Source organism: Vulpes lagopus, chromosome 3 (genome assembly GCF_018345385.1).
Source record: "Vulpes lagopus strain Blue_001 chromosome 3, ASM1834538v1, whole genome shotgun sequence".
NCBI classification, from domain to species: domain Eukaryota; kingdom Metazoa; phylum Chordata; class Mammalia; order Carnivora; family Canidae; genus Vulpes; species Vulpes lagopus.
The window spans coordinates 117,702,807-117,715,982 of NC_054826.1; the positions used below are offsets into that span (position 1 = coordinate 117,702,807).

At 41.8% G+C, this 13,176-nt stretch overlaps 1 protein-coding gene and 1 long non-coding RNA gene across 2 annotated transcripts in view; both read left to right on the plus strand.

The window, feature by feature from the left end:
* The window catches only part of PARN (poly(A)-specific ribonuclease), a 154,554-nt gene that overhangs the window by 39,697 nt on the left and 101,681 nt on the right, over positions 1 to 13,176 (plus strand). The gene's annotated exons all lie outside the window — the stretch shown is intronic.
* On the plus strand, positions 541 to 4,456 carry LOC121486907. The gene is made up of 3 exons (XR_005986767.1): positions 541 to 652; positions 3,120 to 3,355; positions 4,017 to 4,456. It is a non-coding gene; the product is annotated as an uncharacterized LOC121486907 (long non-coding RNA).

Here is a 13,176-nt window from a genome sequence, read left to right on the forward strand (position 1 = left end):
GCTGTTGGTAAGGCGTAGCCGGTGATGTCATGATAGTCCACATAACTGGTTCCATTTGCATTTAAAATTTTAAGTCACTTGATTAGCTTCTTCAGTGGAATTGCTTCACTCTGGGGTATCCTATAGTCTAATGTAGTTGTGATCTCCCACTTATGCCTGTGCCGTTTTGGGCAAGTAACTTGAACCTCTCTATGTCTCAGCTTCCTCATCTGTAAATGGAGAATCTTCATACACATTTGATAAGGTTGTAGTGAGGGTAAAATTACATGAACGTCTGTAAAATGCACAGTGCCTGGCACATTGTGGCTCTCGATCATCCTGGTACTGCTGCCACTGCTCTGGGGACATTTATACTTGGTGGATGTGCTTCTCTGACAAGATGCTGGGAACACATGGAGGAGCTGTTGTACTTTCACAGAAAACACTCTATAATTGTACCTTTTTGTTTGTTTTAAATATTTACCCATTTATTTGGCGGGGGGTGTGTGTGAGGAGGGTCAGAGGGAGAGGGAGAGAGAGAATCCCAAGGAGACTTTGCGCTGAACCCGACATGGGGCTGTATATCATGCCAGAGCTGAAACCAAGAATCAGAATCCTGACTGAGCTACCCGGGCGCCCGAATCATACCTTTTGTACTTCACACACCCTGAAGGTGAGGGTTTGTGTTCAATCTTGAGCCTTGATCAGAAAAAGGAAGGGAAGGAGGAAAGGCTGCTTGTAACCAAATGGTGTCCAGGGGGAAGATTTGAATGTGTTTTCTCATTTTGCTTGTTGGTTTTGCCCTGAGGCATGTGGTGGTTTCTCAGTCTTTGTGCTGTGTAGCACTTCCAGGTGTAGATTTTAACAGAGAGGAGAGGAAAGAAATGGCATTTACTTATGAACCTGTTTCTTTTTATTTTTTTAACAGCTTTATTGGGATGTAAATTCATATACCAAATAATTCACGCATTATAGAGATCAATGGTTTTTGGTATATGACATTATTATCTTTTAAAAATTATTGTAAGATATGTGTAACATACAATTTGGCATTTGAAACATTTTTTTTTTTTTTTTAAAGATTTATTTGAAAGAAAGAACACACGGAGTTGGGGGAGGGAGAAGGAGAGAGAGAATCTTAAGCAGGCTCCATGCCCGGTACAGAGTCCAACCCTGAGATCATGACCTGAGCTGAAATCAAGAGTCAGACTTTTAACCAACTGAGTTACCCAGATGCCCCGCAAACAAATTTAAATCTACAATTCAGTGGCACTAATGATACTCACTGTATTGTGCCGACATCATCATTCTCTGTTCTCAGAGCTTCTTGTTCACCCGCAGCAAGTCTGTATCCAGTAAGCAATAACACTCTGCTCCTGCCTCTCCTCAGCTCTGGGAACCTCTGATCTACTTTTCTACCTCTATACATTTGTCCTTCAGTGAGCTGTTCCTTTTTGAGCAACTCATTGGTTCTGTGAGATCTTAATCTGTTAGAACCACTGATAACTTTGCATATGCCCTACTTTGCAAACTCCCGGAGCACTTTTTTTTTTAATTTGCTGTTTTAGGTTTAGATCACTTCTTAAGCCCCAAAGCCCTGAGATTTGTGGATGTAAAGCTGTGCAAACCCCTCCACCTCCAGGGGGGTGTTGCTTGTTTGCAGCGCTGCAGAGGCACGATGAATAAGGCAGAGGACTCAGGCTGGGCCATCATGATGCTCACATGGGACATTCATCCTTTCTGTAGCTAGGTTTCCACATCTGTGAAATGCGGATCATAAATGTCCACCTGGTAGGCTTGGCCTCAGGTTGCAGTGTAGCATCAATAAGGCTGCTCACTAGAGGGGTGTGGCATGTCTTGGGTGCACAGAGTGTAGCTGTTGCTGTGGCTTTCACCACAGTGAACTTCCAAGAAAGTAACATGATTCTAGTTTTTCCTGGTATCTGAGGCAGTGGTAGATGAACAAAGTGGGCTGTATGTACTTAGTTAAGTTTTCTCGGGTGGCAAAGTTTTCTCGGGTGGCAATCTCTGGGTTGTGAGCTCAGGAAATAGGCAGAAGTGCCTGATGCCAATCAAATCCTTTTTATAGAGAACAGCAACCTGGAATCCTCTTAAGAAAACATTGCCTGTCTTTGTATCTTAATGATAAAGGTCTTGCTGCAAGGTTGGACTGTGAATGGGAAGAAGAAACTCCCTGCCCGTGTGCCAGTCATACTTATGTGTCTTGAGCCTTATGATGCTGGCAAGGCAGAGAAGTGAAATACAGTCTCCTCTACTTGTCTGCCCCCAGGAGCAGCTGTGCTGTGTGCATGTCTCTTGCCACAGAAGCCCCTGGTGATCCCGGAACTGAGGGGTCAGGGAGGCAGGATGGAGGCAGACAGTAGTAGTGGTGATTGTGTGACCTTTTGTGTCCGACTGCCTGGCTCTCCCAGTAGTATCCTTTCATATTTCTGTTTGCAGTGCTTGAATGAAGGGCCGATGTCCTCTAGCCTTCACTTCTACCAGAGATGAATTTTGCCCCAGGGATAGGGATCATAGTCTACCACTCATTCTAAACTGATTAGAAGTGGACTGTGGTGCTGTTGCAGACATTACTTTTTAATCAGAGAGAGCCAAGAAGTACCTTTTATTAAAAAAAAAAAAATGGAGTCCATTTTCAGTATTTTCCAGATTGTGGAAATCTTGGGGTCCAGGGTCCTGAGGAGTGAAATAATAGCACTGCAGATGGCTTAGGGCAGCCTCCCCAGTTCCAGAAGGCTGAGAGCCAGTTTTTCTCCCTGGTTTGCAGAAGGTATTTTCCCCTGGTACACAGGATGTATTTTATCCTCACATACCTTAACGAAAGCCCTTTATTTCAACCCAAGTCATGTTTGCTTCCTTTATGGTTCCCCAAGCAACTAGAATAGCAGGGATCTCCAAGGATTGCCTTGGTTTGGTTACCCTGAGAGTTCTTTAGTACAGTGGTTTTCAGAAAGGCAAAAGACCGGAGTCTAGGGCACACTGAATTATTCTCAGGCCTTTAGTCTGGCTTCTTAAGACTGAGAACCTGTGCTTATTTCCATGACTTCTTCAGGGAAGAGGGTGCTTGTCTTGAGTTGATATGGCTTATCTAATTTCTGCCTTGCGGTCTTGATTGCCAGGGATGTATCAGGCGAGCTGTGTCTGCGGCTTTATCAAAAGGCTGCTTTTTAAGGGGATCTTCAAGGACAACACACTGGGCACACCTCTTCTTGCCTTGCCATCCCCGTGCGTGCTACGGGAGCTGTGTGGATGCTGAGCTGTTCCAGCCTTGCGTGGGCTCTGGCTACTTTAAAAGTACATTTCCCCCTGGCTTAATGACTTGTTTATCATTACGATGAGCAAGTAATTTGTAGAGGTAAGGAAAAAAAAATCAGTCAACCCCTGGATATGTATTTAAATAGCTTGCCCCCTCCACAGTAGGGTATTTTACTAGTTTCCTGTGGCTGCTATAACAAATTCACTATGAGCTTGGAGGCGTACCACACCAGGAGTTTGTTCACACTCATGGTTGTAGAGGCCACAGGTTTGAAATCAGGGTGTTGGCAGGGCTGGTTTTCCTCCAGAGGCTCTGGGGAAAGAGTATGTTCCTTGCCTATTCTGGCTTTTGGTGACTGCTGGCAGTCCTTGTCCTCTGGCCACATCTCTCCAGTCTCTGCCTCCATGATCACATTGCGGCCTCCTCTGTGTGTGTGTGTGTCCGTCCCTGTCCTCCCTCTGCCTCTCTCATGAAGACACTTGGGCTGGCATTTAGGACTCCTGTGGGTTAGTCTAGGATAATGTTCTCAAGAGCCTTAGCTTAATTACTAATTGCATCTGCTAAGACCCTTTGTCCAAGTAAAGCAACATTGAATAGAATGTGCGTGTATCTTTTTAGACCACCAGTCAGCCCACCATAGGCTGTTAGTAGTAAAGTCAGCATGCTTAGGTATTCCTTGCCTTACTTTGGCTCGGGCTGGGATAAACCAGGCAATGGTTATTTCCAAGGCTATTTAACATTTCATTCATACAATTTAAAGGTCACCAGTGTACCATGGTACTGAATATCTGGTACTGGCTACCCAAAATTTTCCCTACTGAACACCTTCCATTCTTCAGTGAGTTACCTACATCGTTTCCCCACATTTACTGTCATCGCTGCCAGCAACTCTCAGAGGTAAATAATAATGTCCTCATTTTAAGATCTTATTTGTAAGTAATCTCTACGCCCAACGTGGGGCTCAGGCTTACAATCCTGAGCTCAAGAGTCATGCACTCTACCAAGCAGGTGCCCCAGTATGTCCCCATTTTCAAGCTAAGGCTGTCTGCCAAGGGTCTCAGGAATGGCAGAGTCAAGGATAACCCAGGTCTGTCCTCAACCAAGAATGGTTTCTTCCCCCACAGCACACAGTTTCTAAACAGACGATTCTGCAGTGGGTTGCACATTTTCTTAAGAGATGATGCTAGTATCTTTGAAAGATTTCCTTTTTTCTTGGTGTTTGGCCTGAGCAGTGGTCATAAAAGATGTTGACTCTGACCATCAGATCGTGTGGGGCTAGTTTCCTCTGACATTTTGTATTCTGCTGTTTCACAGGCCGTACAGACGTTGCCTTTGTATAATGCTTAGTTTAACATTTTTATTTGATGTAATTTGATATGGTTCATTTGATGGGGATTGTTTAAATGAGCTGCTGATTTTCTTTCTTTTCCCCCACTCTTCTCTCCCCCCTCCTTGTTTGTTGTATCTGTTTAAGAAAGGCTGTGGGTTGGCTTCAGGACAGATGTCAGGTAACGCTCTATTTGTCAAAACATCAAGTGACTACACAGAAAACTGTGTGGTCCCCCCCCCCCCCCCCCCGTGAGTGACATTAAAATAACCGATGCCACGGTAAGTCCCCTCTAGCCAGTGGTTGCCTTCATATTTTACACAAGCGCTTTAGTGAGCAAAATAAATGAGCTTGTTTTGTGAGAGATGTCTGCATGCTTCCTCCCCTGGATGATAAAATTAGTTTTTTATAGCACATAAATATGTATAATGATGAGCCCTTGCATACAAGGTTCTTATGAAGTGCTTTTACTGCTGTGCCCTGAAGGAAATACCAAGACCATTTGCAAGTACAGTAGGGCTGGCAGTCATTTAAAGGTTTCAATTTTCCTTTGGAAGGCTTGGGACTTGGGGTGAGCCTCAAATTAATTCACTGCTCAAATTGTGTTGAGATTAGATTTTACTCCACGTCTCTGTATCCCAGTCTTTAGTGGTGTGAGAGGAATGCAGTTTTTACTTGGAAATCTTTTTTTTTGAGACAAAGCTTTTTAGGAACAGAAGTGTAGTCTAGAAGAAAACAGATGAACAAATGCAAATTTTTTGCTCATCGAATGAAATACAGCATTTCTAGGAGGAAGAATGAAGAGTTTGGTGGCTTCAGGTTTTTCTTTTTGCCAGGGAAAGAGACCAGATATGCGCTGTTGTTCTTTATTCAGACATGCCATAACATTAGAGATCCTTCCAGATCATTCAGGCTGGGTGTATGTGTGACATTGCCCAAGATAAACTCTTATGTATCCAGGCACCTCTAGATCTCTGTCTCAACTTGGGATATGCTGATTCACTGATTTTCCTGAGGGCAGTCGCAGGGTGTACGGCAGGTGTGCCCAGGAAGCCCGATGCCCAGGCAACCCAGGGTAGCAGCTCCTTATGCACCACAAATGTGCCCAGGCTGTCCTCGCCACCTGTTATTCCCATTGCCTTGGAATTTCAGCCTACCCAAAGCTCTTTCTTAAAGGCATCCTCATTTTGTATGTCTGGGCCCTGCTATAATTTAATCAGTCTTTAGAGCATTCCTCCCCGAAAAGTGTTTCTGGAGGCTTGTATCTCAAGCTCTTGCTTCAGTACCCACTAGGCATTTGTGTAATTGATGAGGACTAAATAGTTGACTTGTGCCTGGATGCTCCTACTGGGCTCCAGCCTTACCATTTCACATTGAGGCTTTGGAAACAGCTCAAGTTAAAAGCCAAATGTGAGGGGAGCACCCAGCAGAGGGTGGGGAGGCCATTAGTCCATTAGTGTAGAACTAGTGGTGAGAAGCTCAGGGTCTAAGTCCTGTCTCCGCTCCCTTCGTGGCCAAAGGTAAGCCACTGAACTAGGAAAAACTTGCTTCCTTATTCCTGGTATGATGAAGCCAGTACTTTACCTGTCCTGCAGACACCACAAAGGATCAAATAAGCTGAACATATAATGATAAATATTGTTATTTTAGTCAGGAACTTCGTACTTTTTTCTTTTTCTTTTTTAAAGATTTTTATTTATTTATTCATGAGAGACACAGAGAGAGAGAGAGAGAGAGGCAGAGACACAGGCAGAGGGAGAAGCAGGCTCCATGCAGGGAGCCCGACTTGGGACTCGATCCCAGGACCCCGGGATCACTCCCTGGGCCGAAGGCGGGCGCTAAACCCCTGAGCCACCAAGTGATCCCCTTCTTTTTTTTTTTTTTAAAGATTGTATTTATTCCTGAGAGACACTACTTTTTTCTAATTGAAACAAAAATACCTGCTCGTAATTTCACCAGCTCCTCCCCCGCCCAAAAAAATCCCTTCATTTTAGTGAACATTCTAGCAGTATGTTTTCTGTGTCTCTTTCATTTACTAATTGGTGCCAGTGTAATTCATTTACTGATTGAGATTATACGAATTCTTCAATTTTGTACCTTAAAAAATATAATAATGAATTTTCAAAAGACATTAAAACCAGTGGCCAGCCTCATGTGGATGACACTCAGTGGTTTGCCAGGTGGACATAGCATGGTCCACTTGTAGCTTAACCTTTGTGGTTGGACCTCTTGTCCCTAAGCACTTCCACTGCACTGTAATGGCCGTGACCATTTTTTGCCAGTTGCTTCTTGAAAGTGGCCACGGACACACCACTCTGATTCACTTTCTTTCTCTGCCTTCGGATAGCCCTGGAAAGCATGCCACTAGGGGAGCAAAACTAAATATTTTCTACCATTTCTGAGTAGAATCATTGATTGTATACATAGATGTGATAACACAGAATTTTAAAAGAACTCTGATGATCTTTTCGGTTCCCAGAGGTTTGAGCCTCTTGTGAATAGTGTTCCTGAATCACCTTTTTGGATGCATTTTTGAATATCACTTTTGCCCTCTGTTTTTTGAGTTTAGCTGTATAAAATGGGTTAACACTGGCATCGTTGTGCAATCCCTTTTTATTCACTAGACAACTGGGGAATGGTTCAGATAAGCCATAGTCCAAGGCAAGCTGTTGTGTCATTAAATAACCTTTGATCTTAGTGTACTTCTCAGAGCGGCCTAGTGTGCTTTGTGGTTGCCAGAATCAGTGTCTGAAACTCATTGTTAAGGTCAGAATTTTGATAAGGTCAGAGGTGTCTGATGCAGTGTGTTACGTGTGTTATTCACGCAAGTGTTTGCCGGTCTTTGGTGCTGCACAAATGCTAAAGTTTAATGTGTGAATGCTAGAGGTGATCATTTGTAGCCAATTCACAGAACTGAGTTGGACTTTTGCAATGAGTTGCCAAGAGAGTGGTATTAGTAATCTTTTTTCTCTTCTTCAAAATGAGAACAATAGTGGTTGGCAGTGATTTCCTCCAGTTTATCTCTTGCAGAGAAGCGAGTTGCTTGCTAAGGTTGAGCTCCTGGTTTCAGGGAGCAGTAGAAGACTTATTGCTTCCTAGATTTTGAGGTAGTCGTTGGTATTTGTTTTAATAGTTTTGTGTTTTTCTAAGCCAGACTCATTTAATGTAAACAAGTTATTAAGACTAATGCTTTTTGGAGAAGTTGGCACAACATCTTTCTTGGTCATTATCAGTGCTGGTTGATTAATGAATCACCATTAATGGCAGTTAGCACAACATTGAATATACTCTTTTCTGTTAACTCAGTGATTCTCAGTTCCCAGAGTCTCTGAGTCAGCAGGTCCCAAGTAGGGCCTGGGAATTTACATTTCTGACCGGTTCCCAGGTGGTTCTCATGTAGCTAATCTAGGGAACTGCATTTTCATAAGGGCTCAAGGGTCTGGGCTCCTAGGAAGTTTTATATCTGAAATGAAATTCTTCAGTGACCAGTAAGCCTTCTCACACAGTCTAGGCCATGGTATCATCTGCCCTGGTCTGAAAAGGACATTGGTGGACTCACTCTTTGTGAGTGCCATGCAGCACATAGGAGACTCTTTGGAGATAAATGTCTTATGCACAGCTTACACTGGGTTGCTTGTTAAGGAGGCTGACCTGAAGTTACCTAGTCTGATGAGCAAAAGAGTTTACCATTGCATCTTTCCAGACATGTTAGATACCTGAGATAAACCGCATCATGAGTCATACAATTGTAGAAACTAAAAATCTTATAGAGGCCAGAAAGGGTAAACTTTGTGTTGTGGCATCTAGAACGTGAACTTGAATTTATGGTTTCTTAGGATAGAATCCTGATATCAAATTGGCGACTGTACCAAATAAGAGTTTTAATTTTAATCTTTGACAGAGTTAGTATCAGCCATTTTAGACAATAAGCACTAAAATAATACTTCATCAAAAAGGCTTGTGGGAATGTGGCAAGACTCCCACCCTGTCGTGTCTTTACTGAATCCCAGCCATCTTGAATCTCTACTAAAATAGAAATACTGTTTTTTGCAAGTGTTGGCCCAAGTGTCTTTGTGGGTTTTTTTTTTTTAAGATTTTATTTATTTATTATTGAGACACACACACACACACACACACACACACAGAGAGAGAGAGAGAGAGAGAGAGAGAAAGAGAGAGGCAGAGACACAGGCTCCCCGAGGGGAGCCTGATGTTGGAATCCATCCCAGGACCTGGGGATCATGACCTGAGCCAAAGGTAGATGCTCAACCGCTGAGCCACCCAGGTGCCTCTGCCCAAGTGTCTTTGCTGTGTGCAGTACAGCGCACAGTGAAGGAGCACCCTTGCATGTGTTTATCAGCCTCTCTACTTGCCCAGTGCATTCCCTCCTGGGTTGGAATGAACACTGTCAAGCAGATGATCCACGTGTGAAGTCTTCTATCAGACCATTTCAGAGAGATGTAGGCCTTCTGACAGCCAGTGTGTGTGAGGCATACATATAATGAAAAGTTGTAATTTTACTTCAGAAGGGCAGGGATGTGACCAGAGCTGTGGCTTGCAGACAGCTTGGCACTCAGGGGTGGGAGGCCACTGGGGAGTTGATTTTGGTTCAGTTCCACTGACGCTCAGCTACAGTTTTAGGGTTGGTTTCCCAACTGCATGGCTTTCTGCAGAGGTGCTGGCTGCCAAGTCACACACGGAGTTGGTTTGCGTGTTCCTTCAGGGCTTGGGGCTATTCGTTTCTCTCAAAACCCCAGACATGGAGGCTTTGGGGAAGAGTGAGAAATGCTATTAATAATTTATTTGAAAGGGGTTTCTATTTAGTGAAAGTGTTGAGCAAGCAAACAAGATAGTGTGGAATTAACTACCTTAAAAAAAATCTATTGAGTCTTTTAGCTAAGAACAGATTTTTTGCTTATTTTAGACAGAAGTGAAATTCAGATGAACTATTAGAGAACAAATCGCTTGTATATTGGGTGACAAAAGATATCTTTCAAAAAACGTCTCAAAACTCTTGCATGGTGAAATTAGTTGGGGAGGTCTCCTTTTTAAGTGCAATTTTTGTTGCTATTTATAGGTTGATAGGTTTTCTCAGTCTGTTAGTGAGGTCCCATGATTTTAGAAATAAAACAATATTTTAAAAACGAAATCAAGCAATTACAGACTCACACATGTGATTTTACCTCAGATTCCTCTCCCCACAGCGGATAACATAGTATACAGGATACACAAGATTGATTTAACTGGCTTTTTAGTCATGTGTCTCTGAAAAAGTCTTTAGTTATTTCCCTTGGGCCTCTCAGTTCTGGTAGCCTTTTTTTTTTTTTTCTTTCTTTTTTAAGATTTTATTTATTTGAGAGATAGAGGGAGAGAGGGAGTGAGCACCAGTGAAGTAAGGGTCAGAGGCAGAGAGAGAATCTTAAGCAGACTCTGGGCTGAGTGTCGAGCCTGATTTGGGGCTCATGACCCAGAGATCATGACCTGAGTTGAAACCAAGAGTCAGACACTCAGCCACATGAGCCACCCAAGTGCCCCTGTTTTCTTTTTTGAATTAAAAAAAAATAAAAATAAAAATGAAAGGAATTTTAATTTTTTAAAAGATTTTATTTATTTATTCATGAGAAGCACACAGAGAGAGGCAGAGACATAGCAGAGGGAGAAGCAGGCTCCCTGCAGGGAGCTGGATGCAGGACTCAATCCTGGACCCTGGGATTACATCCTGAGCCAAAGGCAGACGTTCAACCGCTGAGCCACGCAGGTGTCCCTGAAAGGAATTTTAAAAAACAAAGCTCAGTTTCCCAAAATCATTGGCTGCTTTTTTTTTTTTTTTTTAATGGTGGTGGAGAGGTCTTTTTATTTATCAGATTTAATGAGAAAACTTTACAAAGCTATAATCATAATATAAAATTTGGGACTTTTAAAAAAGTTTTTATTTAAATTCCAGTTAACATATCATGTATTTTTTTTTCTTTTACATAACGTGTAATGTTAATATTAGTTTCAGGTGTACAACATAGTGATTTACTCTTCTATACATCATCCAGTGCTCATCATGACCAGTGTGCTCCTTCATCCCCATCATTTGTTTCACCCATTCCCCTCCCTCCCACTTCTCCTCTGGTGACCATCAGTGTTTTCTCTAGAGACAAGAGTCTATTTCTTGGTTTTTCTCTCTCCCTCTCTTATTTTCCTTTACTTATTTGTTTCTTAAATTCCACATATAAGTGAAGTAATACAGTTTTTGTCTTTCTCTGACTGACTGACTTTGCTTAGCATAATACCTTCTAGCTCCATCCATATTGTTGCAGATGGCAAGATTTCAGTCTTTTTTTTTTTTATTTCAGTCTTTTTGATGGCTTAGTCATATTCCATTGTGTATATATACCACATCTTCTTTCTCCATTCATCAGTTGATGGGCATCTGGGCTCTTTCCATAATTTGGCTATTGTAGATAATGCTGCTATAAACATCGGGGTGCAAGTATCCCTTTAAATGAGTAGTTCTGTATCCTTTGGGTAAATATGTAGTAGTGCAATTGCTGGATCATAGAGTAGTTCTACTTTTAACTTTTTAAGGACTCTCCATACTGTTTTCCAGAGTGGCTGCCTCAGTTTGTGTTCCAAGGATGGAGGTAGGGAGTATTATGCCAGGTGAAGTCAGTCAGAGAAAGACAAATATCATATGATTTCACCCATATGTGGAATTTAACAAGCAGACAAACGAGTGTAGGAGAGAAAAAAAGAGAGAGGCAGAGTAAGAGACACACTCTAGAAAACAAACTGATGGTTACAGGGGTGGGTGGGCAGAGGTGAGGGATGGGTGAAACAAGCAATGGGTCTTAAGGAGCGTACATGTCTTGATGAGCAGTGGGTGTTGTATGGAAGTGTTTTTTTTTTTTACAAATTTTTTTTTTTTAATTTTATTTATTTATGATAGTCATACAGAGAGAAAGAGAGAGAGGCAGAGACACAGGCAGAGGGAGAAGCAGGCTCCATGCACCGGGAGCCTGATGTGGGATTCGATCCCGGGTCTCCAGGATCGCGCCCTGGGCCAAAGGCAGGCGCCAAACCGCTGCGCCACCCAGGGATCCCTGTTGTATGGAAGTGTTGAATCACCATATTATATACCTGAAACTAATATTACACGGTATGTTAACTGGCATTTTAAAAAAACTTAAAAAAAAAAAAAAGATTCCAGTGTTATTTTTACCAAAGTAGAAAAAAATCCAAAATATTTTAAAGTTTTCATAGTTATTTGGATTGTTTAATGCTCTTTTGAAATGATGAACCATCATTTACTGACTCCCCCTGCCACCACATCTTACTGAACCATAAGGTCAATTTTGATTTTGGAGGGTATTTGACATTATTGTCATAATTTGACATAGTGTAACAATGAACATGTCAATTCAGCTTTTATTCCTTTGTTGAAATTAGGGTTAAAAATTTAAATTATTTTTATGGTGCTTGATATGTTCCATAACTTTTAAATTAAATGTTTTTTATTTATTTGGTTTTCGGAATTTGGGGACTGTCTCTAAATTTACTAAATGGAAAATTGAAAATTTTATGAAGCATAAAAATACTGAGCCTTCTCACCCAGGAATAACCTCATAGGTTCTGGTTGGCAGTAGTAATCATAGCTGTCATCGCTGAGAAACTTTTTTTTAAAGATTTTATTTATTTGAGAGAGAGAGAGAGCAAGCACAAGCAGGTTGAGCAGCAGAAGGAGAGGGAGACACAGACTCTTCACTGGTCAGGGAGCCCGATGCAGGGCTGGATCCCAGGTCCCTTGGATCATGACCTGAGCCTAAGGCAGCCACTTAACAGACCAAAGGCACCCAGGCACCCCACTGAGAAACTCCTTTGTGCTAGGTGCTCTGTACATCTGAGTGTCTTCTGGCATCACTGGTACTATTGATTGAATTGAGTAAAATGGCTCCTAGAACGAGAATAGTATTCCTGAGCCTAAATTAGTGAACTAAAAATAAAATTGTTTTTTTAGCCATAGGATTTGGTTTATTAAATTGTAGGCCAGGCAACAAGTTCTTAAACCACAGAGTGCCATGACTTCGTTTTTTCTGGCATTAACCAAATGGTGTTATTTACGCTGATGGTTCCATTTGTAAACTAGATCATGCCCTGCTTGGCTTTTGAATGCCTGGTAATAATGTGCCTTAATTGTGGGTCAGTGAAGCCAAACTAATTGCTTGTTGGGCTCTTGGATTGCCTTTTTAATTTGCAGTATAATATAGTCTCTACCAGAAATGCACTTATGTATTGTCATTTAAGTAAAACTTATTAAAATCATTTGCAGACAACAGAATGCGTGATATTTTGTCCATAATCTTGCTATTATGTACTTGTAATTTACCCTTTTTTTAAGTGCCTTTGTATCCTTTCCTTTGGAGGTACGCATAAAGTGACTGATATGTTTCATATCTGTGTGATAGCTTTCTTTACCAAACATTGTTTTGCTTTGTGCTTTTAATATGTTTTAAATGACAGTAATAGCATGAGCTTCTGAGATGGTCACTTACTTCAGACTGTGTAATTCACTCAATAAGATTGGCATTTATCCAATGACTTTCCA